At 37.9% G+C, this 15,965-nt stretch overlaps 1 protein-coding gene and 2 long non-coding RNA genes across 3 annotated transcripts in view; 1 reads left to right on the top strand and 2 right to left on the bottom strand.

Annotated features, from left to right (window-relative positions):
- Positions 1 to 15,965, bottom strand: part of LOC146483453 (glycine receptor subunit alphaZ1-like) — a 178,975-nt gene that overhangs the window by 86,244 nt on the left and 76,766 nt on the right. The gene's annotated exons all lie outside the window — the stretch shown is intronic.
- The window catches only part of LOC146483464 (uncharacterized), a 58,010-nt gene that overhangs the window by 36,273 nt on the left and 5,772 nt on the right, over positions 1 to 15,965 (bottom strand). The gene's annotated exons all lie outside the window — the stretch shown is intronic.
- Positions 6,907 to 8,492, top strand: LOC146483466 (uncharacterized). Its single transcript, XR_014863745.1, has 2 exons — positions 6,907 to 7,303; positions 8,209 to 8,492. It is a non-coding gene; the product is annotated as an uncharacterized LOC146483466 (long non-coding RNA).

Raw genomic sequence — 15,965 nt, 5'->3', positions numbered from 1 at the left:
TATCAGTGCAAAATAACAAGTAACGATATGATTCACCAAGAAGTATAATTTTTATGCTAAACCCTGCTGGCTACCACAAATTTCTTGCTAATATTTACTAGCAATAATAATTACATGAATGAATATTACATGAAGAAATGATAGAAGGGGTTGTTTTCACCAAATTATTCAGTAAAATCCATCCACTGCCGAAATAATTATGTTAGTAAATTTGCCAATTACAAGTGGAGTGTTTGTTAAGGATATAATTATGATAAAAGTGGTCACTTAATTCTGCACAAGGCTGTGCAAGCATTATCTACAGGTCATATGCCACACAAACTTGGGGTACTTGGCTTCCATGTTTATGTACAACAGGTACACTTGCAGTAGAATGAAATCGAGCAGGGGCCTTCTCCTCTATCTCAATAATAGCCTCCCAATTGAACCCTTCAAGGGAAGACTTGGTGTTCTTCCTTATAACATATAGCACAGAAAGTCACACCACCGCTTTTTTTTTTTTTTAATAACAAATGGTACTTTAGACATGATTTCACACTTTGCAACAGCATAATTGCTTTGGCCTCTCAACAGGAATATTTGTCTGCAAGGGAACCCACAGTTTTCTTGTCTCATACTACGTCAATGGAGTATCTGCATGTTTTTTCAGATGAAGGGAAAAATAATATTTTAAAAAGGGTAGATTATTTTTACTTACATCTATTAATGTACAGCACATTAACAGAGTACAGTTAAACTATCATTACCTTCAAATTTTTGCCATCTTTATTTTAAACTCAGTGTACATTATTTGTTGAGTTATATAAAAACTCCAAGCAATATATTATGTTATAACTTTTGTATATTTTAAGATTGAGGAGGCTTAATATTCAAAAGCCTCATATTGATTTCTTTTATTGAGCCTGATCCACTCCACTACTTGAGTTTTTTTCTTTTCATTGTTTGTCTGTGTACATGTGGGAAGTAAATAAATGCAAAGATTTTAAGGTACTTCTGCATTTCGAAGTCTAGCTTCAGGCTTCAGTATTATCTACACCTGTTTTTTGACTTGTCAAGTTGGGTGGCTCTTCACTGTCACAGACAGTGTGTTGACTTTCTTGCAGAGAAGATGGTAGTAAGTAACAAACAACAAGTCTTTATTCTCAACTGCCCCTATCCTGTAAAAATAATCTTTAAATCTGTATGTACTATTACATTTGAGATTAAACCGTCATCTGAAGGTAACTTAACACCACGCCCTTTACACTTTTTAGGACATATAACTGTTCTTATTTTGCATGGAATATGGAACAGTTAGAACAAAATCTGCCAAAATTCTCAAAACAAAATCTCTCAAAATTTAAGAAAAATGTTCAACACACCATTACCTCCGCCTCAAAGGGGCAATTTTTTTTCTGACTTATTTTTCTTTGGCAAGCTGGCCATGGGCCGTGACTGACAAAAGTGAAACCTTTGCTCTCGTGTGCGGTGTTTGATCATCGTAGAGATGTCTTCAGCGTTTCCCTTGTGGCAAAACCGAAAGGGAATTAATCGAAACGGCAACCTGAGATGGACTCCACTCCACACCAGATCAGTCATCTCCAAATTTTTATCTACGACAAGGTTTATAGATGTTGAAGAACTTCTCTATTTTTCCATGATAACCTTCACTAGCAAATAACATGTTCGAAATATTTAGTGCGTTGACGACACCAATGTCCTCTCTAATACGTTTAATGTTTCCATTATAATACTTGCGAACGGCTTCACCAATTCGTTCTCCTTCCGCTTTTTCTCCCAAACTGACTGATATAATGATATTTTCCGAAAATAATTTTTTGCAACAGTGACAGTAATCAGTTTAAACTGCTCGCATTTGGCCGTGTCATTTAAACCGTCGAATGACAGTAGTGGCAAACTTCCTACGATCAAACGGCTAATGTTTAGTCGGCTAGAAATTGTTTCACTGACATAATTCAAAACCCGTCTTTGAATTGGAGTCCTTCTTATTTTTGGTATGGAAAAAATAACATAAAATAACCGTGACACACACATAAAAATTACAAAACAGCGAGTTTGACATTTCAAATCGCCCTCCAAAACAAGGAAGTTGGTTGGGGGGTTTCCGGTTTGGTTAACTTCCGCAAATGACCAACGGACTTCCTGTCGGTCTTCCATTGTTATGCAGACAACCAATCGAAAAAATTAAATTTTTCCATTATCCCAGAGTCTCTCCTGGCGCCGCCCCGCTGACCAAAAAGCCTGAGGACTCTGGGTACGAGATTGAGCAATCGACTGCTTTGAATAATTCCACTTCCTCTTGACGCTCAATGAATCTATCTCAACTAATTCTTCAAGTATTGACCTTTCGATTGTGATGAAACCATCTGATTTCACAGCTTCCTCCGTTTCCTTCTCGATCACTTTCCAGCAGTCATCCAACAGATCTTTCTCTTCGTATTTCTTTGCGTCTGGCAACACGTGAAACACGTTTGACGCGTTCAAATTCTCTTGGAGGTAGGCGGAGCATTTGTCGGCCAGAGAAGGCAGTATGTATTTTTTCGCCAAATACATCAACTGCATCACGTTGTCCGGGGTCAAGTTCGCCTCATCGCTGTACATGAAACGAAACAACTCCAACAGACTTTCATATTCGCAATCAGAGATGTTGACATAATCTTTCTTCTCCGCTAGTTGACCGTAAAACATGGCAAAAAACACTGGACTGCTGATCGCCAACACAAACTTGTGAGCTGGAATTGTCTTGCTTTCACTTCCGCTCTTGGAGACTCGAACGACGAACTTTACATCGCTCAAGAGTGCGTGGTTGAAAATGGTCAAACATCTTTCTCTGATAGTGCTCCTAGCTGTCGATTGCCAAAAATCTTCTCTGCCTGTTTTGAGAGACATGTGCGGTTAAAGCTTTTTATCTGTTTTCTTGTAAGCTTTTTATCAGGTCCAACTTTCTTTTCCCAACAGAAACAGGAGCGTCTGTAAGCCACGCTATTGGACGCTATTGTGTCACGCATGGATTAAATAATCGCAGGCTCAAATTAGTTACCAGCTCAACCGAGATAGGATTTCTGCAAAGTAAGAAAAATCGTTTCGGTGCTCGTTACGGGGCAGCCAATAAAAATCTTTAAGTTTTTTCGAATTCCCCGGTGAATTTGAGGTGAGCAATTGCTGGCCAACTCGGCCAAGGGTCCTGAGTCATACCGTGAAGTTTCGTGGAGATCTGATTTAAGTTCGGAGAAATAGAAAGATAAAACAATTGTGACTTTTACGAAGAAAAGTATGGCGTGCGAGTGGTGGTAAATCGTACAATGCATATTTCAATATTTCCTCGAGTTTGAAGCAGGTCTCTACGAAACTGAAGATCTGGCAAATATTTCAGGCATGCAGTATTTTCAGCGGAACACCGGAACATCCCGGAACATCACGGAACACCCCCAAAACCCGGAACACCTCAGAATGTGTTTGTAAAATACTCAGAATGCCTCCACTTATCGAAGTAAGCTTTAGGAACCGGCCGCTGATGAAGAGGTAGAAGCCTCGAAAAGTTGTCCTAATTTTACAATCTCACAATCTCGAAAATTTTACAATCTTCACAATAAATAAATGTAAATATATGAAATATATATTTTGAACTGCAGATGAAAGATCAAATAGAAGAAAGATCCTTGCAATTAGTACGTTATTACGTTAGTATGTTTCATATATTTACATTTATTTATTCATCCACGAACTTGCAATATGACCAGCTCCCAGTTGATCATGACTAAAACACCACACGAGTGCATACGGGTAACATACGGGTAACATACGAGTAACATACGGAACATACGGATACATACGAATACATACGACTAACATACGAGTAACATACGGATACATACGACTGACATACGGATACATACGAATACATACGAGTAATACGAATGTTTTTCTCATAAAGGAAGCTCTAATTATAGGCCTTGCAAGCATTTTTTACGTCAGCAAACACGTACCCGGTTCAGTTTGAGGGGTGGGGGAGGGGGGGGGGGGATGTTGATCGCCACCCGCCTCAGATTTTGCAAATTTTGGAAAGGAGATTTACTCTGTTGCTGAAACTTTAAGCAGCTGTTCGTTTATAGCTTGGGGAATTTTTTAATGTATCAACTGTTCCCAAAATTCGACATTTTTACATGTACATAGTTACATTTAAGCTTTCTGGCTTAATTTCGCACTGGTTTTTTGCCATTTCTCATAACCAACTAAGGTGAAATAGTGAAATCAAGATGGCGGATCTGCTGACGTCATACGACGTCAGCGCCATCCAAAATATATTGTCATCTTGTAGCGCAAGCTAATGGTTTTGCACTCCATGTGAATTTATTTTACTGTGACTAAATTTAACGGCCCCTCAAACTGAACCGGGTGGGTGTTTGCTGACGTGAAAAATGCTTGCAAGGCTTACAATTAGAGCTTCCTTTCTGAGAAAGACATTCGTATTACTCGTATGTATTCGTATGTACCCGTATGTTAGTCGTATGTATCCGTATGTTACTCGTATGTTAGTTGTATGTATTCGTATGTATCCGTATGTTCCGTATGTTACTCGTAGGTTACCCGTATGTTACCCGTATGCATTCTTGTGGTGTTTTAGTCATGATCGCTCCCAGTTGGCTTGATAGCTCAGTTGGTAAAGCACTGCACCGGCATCGCAGAGGTCGTGGATTCGAATCCCATTCAAGCCTGAATTTTTTCAGGCTTTCTTTTCGCAACTGCTTAAGTTACGTACTTACTGCGAGGATCTTTATTCTATTTAATCTTCACAATCTCGAAAATATTTACAAGCGCTTTAAATTCACATATTTCATTATTATTATTTTTTTTGCGGGCATATTTATATGAGAGAGAAAACTGGGTGGAGATGGAGAGGGGAAAATAACGCCTCTCTCCAGTTCCCCTCTCGACTCCTTCACTCCGTCTCCAGTCCTGCCAAGTCTCGATGCCTACTGACTGAAAAAGGGACGGCTCGCAGTCTATCCTCTCTTGCAGGAACTAACATTAGGTATAGTTCTCAAAATAGCTATTTGTGAAGCTGACTAAAAATATATTTTGCTTTGAATCGGTAAAAATGCAAAGTACTCAGTACTGTGTAAGACATCCTTCCGAGAAATGGAAAAACCTATTTTGCTTTTGCATTGTGAAGAGCTCAACAAAAAGATAGTAATAAACGTTTAAATTAATTAACAGCCGTGAAATCTGAAAATTAAATCAAATAAAGAAGGGACTTGGGTTGTGTCTATTATCTTTATACTTCTCCTCAGATAAACCACCCTTCACAGAAACAATACAATGACATCATTCACGATGCTTAAACTCCCTTCCCCAGAAGGATCTTTTAAAAAGAAATAAATACTTCAATAACAACCTAGGTGGGAATACTGCTGGTGCTTCACGACGCTAGATTGAATAGCAATAATAAGGGATAAAGGCCAGATCCAGTGAAAAATAGCACGCAATATAATGTAAATACTAGTTACATTCAGTCAGACTGACAGCAAGTCTCACATGTGCACCTGCGTGTTCTATTTTGCTTTCAAAAAATGCAACCGTGTTGGTTTTGTGACAGGACAAAAATAAAATGTTAAAATACAAAATCAATTTCTAACTCAAAGCGTTATTTTGAATATAAATCTCTTCCGTTTAAAACCGATGAATTCCCGAATAAAAGTTTGTCAAGGATGCAGGGGGCCACTTCATTTATCATAAGGAACCGTTACCAACGCACCTTTCGATTTTTGTGTGGCCATGCAGAAAGGAGAGGCGGTCTTACAAAGATCCTTAAACAGCCACGCGGGAAACGGACGCGCATTATCGTCTTGGAGTCGCGTGCGTTCAAGCAGTGTAGCTGTCATTTCTGCCGTGCACGCTGGTCATCTCTGAAGGATTGCAACTCACAGAGTGCCACAAAAACTATGTTATAAAGGAGTTCGGTCTGACAGCCTGCTAGAATTTATTTCTTTGTTTTATTATTGTTGCTGTGCTTTGTTTGGTTTGTATGTTTCATATATTTACATTACATTTAACTCAAAGCATAATTCCTAATATAAATCCTTTCCGTTTAAAGCCGATGACAGTTCCCGAATAAAAGTTTGTCAAAGATACAGGGGGCTACTTCATTTATCATCAGGAACCGTTACCAACGCACCTTTCGATTTTTGTGTGGCCATGCAGAAAGGCGAGGCGGTCTTACAAAGACCCTAAAACAGGACAACTGTATACGGCTGCGCGGAAAACGGACGCGCATTGTCATCTTCGAGTCGCGTGCAAGCAAGCAGTGGAGCTGTCATTTCTGCCGTGCACGCTGGTCATCTCTGAAGGATTGCAACTCACAGAGTGCCACAAAAATTATTATAAAGGAGTTCGGTCTGAGAGCCTGCTAGAATTTATTCCTTGTTTTGCTATTGTTGCTGTGCTTTGTTTGGTTTATATAGCTGCTAAGTTCAAGTTTATCCCTGGTTCAGTTTTAGCTTTATTTCTTTTAGATACGTGAACGCATGGTAACAAGGAGAAAACAAGTGACTGAATCTCAATATAACATATAACTCTTTTCATATAACGTTTGTAATTCATTTTCATGACATTGTTTACCTTACAATGTTTTGAGTAAAATTCAATTTAAACGACACTAATCAGTTTGGAAACGTTTTTGTACAATCATCCTATACAAGAGAGGATCAATTGGTACCCCTTGATCCTCTCTTGCGTAGCATCAGTTCATAATTTTCAAACTCCTTCCTGTTTCTACAATATCTTTTGACATTTTATGCTTTCAAGGATGTTTAAGTTACCCGTGATAGCGGCACGAAAGCGTTGTGTCATTAAAGAAAGCAACAAAAGGTGAAGTATAATTGCGCTTCTCGTGTCCTAGGTATTTTTAATCTCGTACCCTGATCTCAGTTGGTTCGGGAATGTCGAAATGTGAGATCTGGTAAAGTTCGATACAACGCCATTTCTGGTTGGTTACCAGAATTAAGAATGCCTCATTCTAATCTGCTCTGTGATTGGCTCTTTCCCTCTGTGTTTGGTTTTCGCTCAGTTCGGGGAAGAAACAAAAACACGGAAAAGTTTTCGCTCCGATGAAGATTGTTATGCGACGTTTTAATACATACATGCCCTTTGTGTGGGGAGAGAACAGTGAGAAATTGTATTTTCGGAAGACAACAGCGACTTTAGCCGAAAAGAGTTTGCAGTAACGTTCAAACGGCCTTGCCAAATTACACAAGTTTCCAACACGATGGATATAAGCTTGCTTACTTTTGGGGAAAAAATGGAGGTAGGTCATATTTTATTTTATTTTTTTTTTGTATTTCTTGACAAAAAATGGATTTTTTTGTAAAATGATTATTTATTTAGTAAACGCAAATTAATTTCCCCAAAATACTGAACACGCGGGCCGCATTTGCCAGCATATTTTCACTTCAGTTTTTGTCTTCTGCTAATTAAAAGACTATTTTTCTTCTATAAATTGAACTGGACTTTGAGTAAGAGACTTCATATTATAATATTAGTCCCTTCAGGCCAGTGTGCTTATTCCTTCAAGATCCATACAACATCTCTCATAGGACTTTGGAGAAATTGATAGTGTCCACACAATAATATTATTCATTTGGTGAGATCAATATCCCTTCCACCCCTCAGCTAAGAGAAATGAAAAATGTCTGACTTATGACCACCAAAATAATAGTAATGAAACCTGTACTACAAAAGAGAACACCTTGTCTGAACCGATTAGGTCTCTTTATGTAAGTGTAGTTAGTTTAATTTTATCCCCTCTCCCCCACCTACTGAGTTAAAAACAATTTGGATCCAAAATATCAACTAGCCTTCCTCTAAAATAAAAATGGGGACATTGGTTTACATGTCTGCACCACCTAATGTTTTGCAGGTCTATGCTTGTGATGGCTTTGGAAAAGAAGTAGTTTTAAAAGGCGGACATGCCTCTTTGGATTTGACTTATAGATTTTAGAATCTTTTTGCCATTGTTCTTTTCTTCGAGATAGGGGAATTTCTCCATTATTTTATCATTAGTATGGAGTCCTTGAAGTACTAAACACACTTCATTTACTACTTCCATTGTTAATCCTGAGCACATTCTCTGATACAAATAGTTATCACTGGCCTCAGTTTCTCCTTTATTTCTTGCTAACTCTGCCTTAATTTCTTCCACCTGATTTCTAGGGAGAAGCAAGTTCCTAAAGTTCCTATCAGTGATGTGAATATCTTCAAGGGCTAAAACAGCTGGACACAGCTCAACACATAATTAAGAGCAATGACAGTCATTTCGGACAACAGATATCACAACAGCTGCATTTCTCACACAAAAGCCAAAACCAAAGTGGTTACAAGCAAAAATTTTCCCCTGCACAGATTTCTGGGGTATTTACACTAATCTGTCAATATGGGTTGCATTTCTTCAATATTTGCACCAATACGATTGTTGTTAAAGTAAAGTTTTGATGTAGCAGGCTTCCCGTCTCTTCCATTTTCTTGGAAAAAACTTTCCATAGTTTGGGGAAGACCAAAATGAATAAATTATTATCCTTCCAACACATCGAGAATCAAACCCCATTCCCAAAGATTGTGGCAAATAATATTCATTGTCAGTCTGTAGAGAATGAGACTGAGCCAAATGTGCATTTTGAGGAATTTGGGGAGTAAGGTAGAACTGGTGATCCCCAAGCTTTCCACCCAAAAAGGCACCCCCAACTCCACACAGTACTAATGATGAGTAAATAATAGACAGGCTTCATTTTTGACATTGGTGGTGACAAGTTCATCTGCTATGGGCAAAAATATTTAATCAAACTGGTCAACATTACTTTGTGTTAAGATAGGAGTGCCTTTGTAGTACTCCTTAAATCTTTCATATTCAAACTTTGTATGATTGTAGTTTGGTTGTTTTTCTGTTGCTGTTGTTGTCATGACAACAATCTTCGCTGTAGGGAATACTGAGGAAAGTGTTCCTCGTTTGCTGTACTCTGATGTCGTGCCCCCTGAACAAAGATGCAATTAATTAAGAAAAAACTGTAGTCATTCACTGGGATGTTGTTATTCTTTCCATTAGAATAAGACAATATAATTACCAGAAAATGGATAATGAGAAGGCTGAATAAAAAGGGATTCTCAAGTAACTTATAAGCCCTTTTTGACGTGTGGGGTGGTGGAAGGACGAAGCATAAAAGAAGCTGCGATAATCACTAACAATGTGGCTCTGTATTTATTAGCTTTTAACCTTTTACAGTTTCTCCTTACTGGTCTCTACATGTCCATTTTTCATAGTAGCATTATAGGGAAGTTGTTGAAATATCAAGAAATTTCACCACTGGTGATCTCATGACCTCTCCTTGATTGTGTATTAATATTATTAGGAGAAATTTTGATACTGATCACTACTGGGGCTTAAAGGTTCAAGGTTCACTGTTCTGATATTTTTTATGTACTTGTGTGAAAAGTCCTTGAACATAATTTTGTGTTGCTGGTCTTAATATTAAGAAAAGTTAGGACCTGACATGGGTGCAAATATCAATATAAGAAAATTTTTTTGCTCAAGGAATTGGCATCAACAAGGAATTTTCATCCAAGACAGGCACCGTTTTCAAAGTTTCTTTTCCCCACCACTTCCCTGCAGTGGGTTTGTGTCTCACAGTTTGATTAAATGTTATTTCCTGGCTATGGAAGGCCATGGTTATGGAATACTTAGGGATTCACGGTTACTGAAGATCAGCTTACTGTGAAAGCTGTTTTGCTGCAGAAATGGGTGACAGTTCATTAGAACACACAGACATGCACAGGAAAACAAATAGTGGAAATATTTTTTTTATTTGTTTTCTATTTATCTGCCATTTGCTACTTTTATGAGCCCAAAAGACCTTCACACCTTCCTATTATTATTGTTATTATTTTTTTTGCTGAAATCAAGGATCAAATGCAGATAATGACCTTTGTTCTTCATATCAAGAGTAAAATGTTATTAGACTTGTGTATTATGTGGTTCTAATTTTCGAGCCTGTGGACTCCTATGTGTAAAATAATAACCTTTATTAACTTGTCATCAAAGACGCAGTTGAGGGGGCATGTCCCCTAAACTTAACATAAATTTCAGGTGAAAACTTTTCAAGTGTTATGTGATAAAGGTGAATCAAGAACTACTGAAATGGAAAGCTCATCACTACCAAATAAGACTCTAATGGGAAACTCATAGGGACTGGCTCAGTGTTTGCTCACATGTTGCAAGTAACCAAACATTCTTCAGATCCCAAATCCAGATGTGGTACCTCCATTTCCCAAAAGAAATTCAAACTTCCATTTTTGAGAAAAAAAAACCTTTAAAACAGCAAGGGTGTACTCAGCATTTTAATGTTGGACATAATTGGGCGCCTACCATCTACACGGACAGGTCTTTCTGGTTTGCTGGTATATAACCAAGACAGTAGCATGGTGTTAGGGCTAGGATGGTTCATAGTTCATTTATTTCACACTATTTACACAACATTAACATAGAAAGAAAAGTATTACAACAAATGATTACAAGATAAAAATAAATACAGTACAAATTATAAAATGTGTGTGGTGGTCAAAGTAGCAAAGGCTTTCTAGTTGACCACCACCTACTTTTAAGTAAACAAAGAAATGACACTGAGCTTTATTGAGATATTAGAAAATGTAGGAAATGTTTGTAGAGCCTAGGATTAATGTACAAGAGAGAATTACTTTTGTGTAAATTAAGGTATGTTAGAGATATACTGAACCGAGCAAGAAATCCAAACAGGACAAGCTTAATAAAAGAAGAACAAAACAATAAATAAATAAATAAATAAATAAATAAATAAATAAAAACAAAAAAAACACAAAATAAAACAACATACAAACAAACAAACAAAAAGAAAGGAAAAGGACAACACATCATCAGCAGCAACAACAGCAGCGACAACAAATATCAAAATATAAGCAGACAATTATTATTATTATTATTATTTTTAACTCTATTATTATTATTAGATAGTTACATTCTATTATATTTGATCATTAAACAGAACATATATTATTTGATTGACAAGAGATCAGGTGGGGCTTATAAAGTTTCTTAAACCTGTTAAATGTTTTTGTTTTTTTCAAATTATGCCATGGGGACAGTTTCCCATATGACAGAAGCAGAGTACTTGAAAGTAAATTTGCCTATGTTAGTTCTAATTTGTGATCGGTGGAAATTAAGCTTGGCAGAATTTGTGGTGTTATAGGACTGGACAGTTGTTGTAGGTAGGAGGAGGCCCTGTTTAGCTGATTCATATCAAATTATATTATTACAGTGACTTTGAGTTGTGTCCTTTGGCCTGTAAAAGAAACCTGCCGCATTTACACAATCCATTTGGTTTGGAAATTTAAACCATTAACTTATGGAAGAAGGAAATTTTGTGTGGCCAAATCAGCTGAAGAGACTACAAAGAGAAGAAGTAATTTTTACGTATCACTGGTAGACCACAATTTCTGAAACTTTGCAAATGAAAATATGACATGAACCATTTGACTTTCCAATGCGAAATTTAACAGCAAGATGCCAATCAGTAACTCTATTGTGCCTCATCTACAACAACGGCCACACAATTTTTCTGATAAAGCTTCGACAACAAGAACTCTCTGCATTGTCTGTTGCTACCTTTACCTTGGGGTGCACAAAAATTATGTGACATTTCCCTGCCTGTAAATTACAGTATCTTCAATACAGTTACCATCTAAGGCGAAAACTGGTACAGCTTACTCCGGTTGACTTAAGTCTTTTTAATTGATCGTCGATAAGCACGTTGATCTTGAATGGAGAAAGCACAATTACGATGGATTTGTTCTTGGAACAGTTTTCATTACAAAGATGGTCCAGATGGTCACAAAGGGTAGGAACTAATCTCAGTAGAAAAGTGATTTACCGCGCTTGTTGATTGCAATCTCTCCTAGTACCTTTTTCGTTTTGGTTTAAGTTTCAAATTTTGTTGTCCTCTCGACCGAAGAACGTTCCGAAGTGCACCCTCGAAAGCGAAAACCTCACCAGGAATGATCACACTTACGAGCCGGCGGCCATTCAGCACGGTGGACAAAGGATGATGGGCAGGCCCGTATTCCGGGCCTCAAATCGAACTTTACCAGATCTCCCCTCCGCCTGACCGTGGGAGATCTGGGTACGAGATTAAGGTATTTTAAATTGTTCCTATTCAGGTTTCTTTCTCTTTTTTTTCATATTTCTCCGCGTTCCTTATTTTTTACATGTGTTCTGAGTCTTTAGTTCTTAGAGAGTTTGCGCTGTTCCTGGTTTTCTGGAAGGTGTCCGGGTTTTCTGTGGGGGGGGGGGGGGGGTGTTCCGGGTTTTGGGGGGATGTTAAGGGTTTTCTTGGTGGGTGTTCCGGGTTTTTGGGGTATTCCGTGATGTTCCAGGATGTTCCGGTGTTCCTGAAAATACTACATGCCATATCCATCAAATATTTTCGCTCGCGCGCGATTGGTCTAAACGCCTCACGTGACAGAATATACCCCAGCTAAAACTGGGGAATATCCGATGTTATTAAAAACTGAATCATTGTTTAATGCAATTCGAGGGATTTGATTGGCTTAGCGGCCATGGTATATGAGCCATTATTCCATGGCCGAGAAATGGCGACCATTAAATTGTCTTCTGGTTATTCTTGCACAGCGAATTCAGTAAGGTCCAGCTACATTTCTTGATCGTTTTTAATAAAACAATTATTCCACTTGCGCTTGTTGGATATGAGATGATTATAGCCAACTCGGCGCTACGCGCCTCGTTAGCTATCTATCATCTCATATCCAACGCGCGCTCGTGGAATAATTGTTAAATATTCCCCAAGTGATATTCCCCAATTTCAAAAATTGCAAGGCGCGTCTTGTTTACAATTAAAATTAATGCCAAAAAGGGGGAACGGTTTGCTTTTGTGACAAAAGGAGAGATAAACCTGCTGGTCGATAAACCTGCTGGTTGATAAAGCAGTATCAGAAAACAACATACGCTCTAAACGTTCTTGACTTTAAACTGTTAAACGAAATGTTCAAATACTCAAGCTCGTTGCTACATGTTGCGAAAAATATTTGAAGGATAATAGCCACAATAGCCTCCATTTGGCTTTAAAATATGCCCAGATATTTGTCCTTGGACATTATCTGCTCCTCGAAGCTCACAGTTTTCCTCGAGTTTCGCTCTCGGAAAACTGTTCGCTTCTCGGAACAGATAATGTCCGCGGACATGAGTTCAGCTTCACTTGATGTTCACAATGTCTTCTAGCCCTTGGTCGTGAATTGTGCTAGATTGGGTGACGAAGGAGTACCCACGAACTTTTCCTATAAAATAAAGCGATTCATGGAAGGGAAATTGCGAGGGAAAAAAATCCGCAAAGAGGAACCCAAATAAATAAAAAGAATGCAGAACGAAATCCGATTGCATTATGGGATAAGTACTTTTGTAGCTCCGCTAGTGTCAAAGATAGCATTTCCGATGTCTCTAAAACAACGTGGCAACAAGACCGCGGCATATAGGTCTTTCACACCAGTACCGGACCTGCAAATGGCTAGTGGGGATGTTATAAAAAATGTATGCCCTTTAATTATATTAACATGTCTGTTGTGTATCACAAATGAAACAAAATATTGCTCCAACATGGTTATGACAGCATCTGGAAGTTTTAGGAAAAAGCAATGAAAAGCCGCTTCTGAAAAAGGACCAGTGAGTAATTTGGCATTTATCTCAAAGCTAGTTGAGACTGTTGTTGCCAAGCAACCACAACATTATTTAAATTGTAACAATCTGTTACCAGTGTTCCAATCAGCCTATCGACAGAACCACAGCACAGAAACTGCACTGCTTAGAGTTATGGATGACATTCTCCTTAATATGAACGACCAACGCGTTACTTTGCTAATTCTGCTCGACTTGAGTGCTGCCTTTGATACAGTTGACCATGACACCATGCTACGTCGACTTAAGTACTCATTTGGTATACAGGGAAAAACTATTTTGTCTGGAAGAACTCAGCGGATAATGATCAACGAGTCGCTATCTAAACCTTTTAAATTAGAATGCGGCGTGCCTCAAGGTTCCTGCCCGGGTCCGCTATTGTTCACGTTGTACACGAGTAAGCTTTTTGAGATCATTAAATATCATCTGCTCATGATTCAAGGTGGATTTCCACTGTGGCGTGAATTTTACGTGCGTACAGACGTGAATTTGGCTGGCTTTACGTGCGTAAAAAGAAGCGATGTATGAGCCGCGTGTAAACGTAAAAAGTTGAACAGCATTCAACTTTTTACGTTTTCGCACGCGGCTCATACATCGCTTCTTTCTATCTACGTAGGTAAAGCCAACTAAATTTACGTCTGTTCGCACGTAAAATTTACGCGACAGTGGAAATCCACCTTCACCGTTATGCTGATGACTCACAAGTTTACATCTCATTTAGTCCGAATAACAGAGCTGAACAAGAATATGGAAGACTTCATCAGAGACATCCGGTCTTGGATGTTGAATAACGATCTTAAATTAAATGAAGACTGAATTCCTCATCATTGGTACATCACAACAACTGGATAAGCTAGACAATATCAGTATACGTGTGGGTGACTCAGATATTCATCCCGTGCCAATTGCAAAAAATCTTGGTTCTTGGTTTGATTCTAGGCTGTCCATGGCAACACATATCTCAAAAATCTGCGCCTCTTCATTTTACTATATCTATAATATCCGTCGGATCAGAAAGTATCTTTCACAGCAGTCAACCGAGACTCTTGCCCATGCATTCATAACAAGTCGCCTTGACTATTGCAATGGTCTTTTATATGGACTACCAGACTGCTTGTTAAATAAGCTGCAACGAGTACAGAATGCTTGCGCCAGACTGATTTTTAAAGAACAGAAATTTTGCCATGTAACGCCTCTTATTTATGAATTACACTGGTTACCGATTAGATACAGAAAGTCAGTTTAAAATACTTTCAATAACTTTTAAGATTCTTAATTTTAGCGCCTACGTATTTATCGTCTCTTATTTCTCTTAGGCTCCCATCCATATATAATCTAACGAATTCTAGCGATAAACTTAAGTTTCTTAGTTATCCGCGTTTTAAAGCAAAAGCTACACTTGATGACCGTTCTTTTACCTGTGCTGCACCGAAATTTTGGAATGCGCTACCATTTGACATAAGAACTGCCACCACAGTTAGTACTTTTAAAGCCAAGCTAAAAACTTACCTTTTAGTCATGCATTTTTATCATAGTTTTCTTATTATTGTGAGTTTACTTTTAATTGTAATTTTAGCTTTTTAAAATCATTGTAAGTTTACTGTTAATTGTAATTTTAGCTTAAGTTTTTATTCCGTTTTTTAATCTTGTCATGCGCATTTGAACATTTCATGAAATTTGCGCATTAGAAATGTTATTATTATTATTATTATTATTATTATTATTATTATTATTATTATTATTATTATTATTATTATTATTATTATTATATAAATGGTAAGCATCCCTATTAGCTAATTTAAGTTCGGGGAAAAAGAAAGATAAAAACAATTGTGACTTTTACAAAGAAAAGTTTGGCGTGCAGGTGGTTGTAACTCGTACAATGCATATTTCAATATTTCCTCCAGTTTAAAGCAGGTCTCTACGAAATTGGATATCTGGCAAATATTTTATGAGTTCGGTTTCAGTTGATGTTCACTATGTCGTCTTGGTCGTGAATTATGCTAGATTGGGTGACGAAGGGGACTACCCAGGCACTTTTCCTATAAAACAATGTAATTCAAGCGTGAGTGGCCGTATTACCGGGGTGAAATTATAAAGGATTGTACTGTTTGGGATTTTAAAATGTGGCCGTTGGCCGTATTAACCAGTATTAACGGTTGACCGTGTTAATGAGGGTTTTTGTTTTATAAGGAATTGTATG

The sequence above is a fragment of the Pavona decussata genome, unplaced genomic scaffold (genome assembly GCF_977016875.1).
Source record: "Pavona decussata unplaced genomic scaffold, jaPavDecu1.1 SCAFFOLD_38, whole genome shotgun sequence".
NCBI classification, from domain to species: Eukaryota; Metazoa; Cnidaria; class Anthozoa; order Scleractinia; family Agariciidae; genus Pavona; species Pavona decussata.
This window is presented reverse-complemented; position numbering and strand designations above follow the sequence as displayed.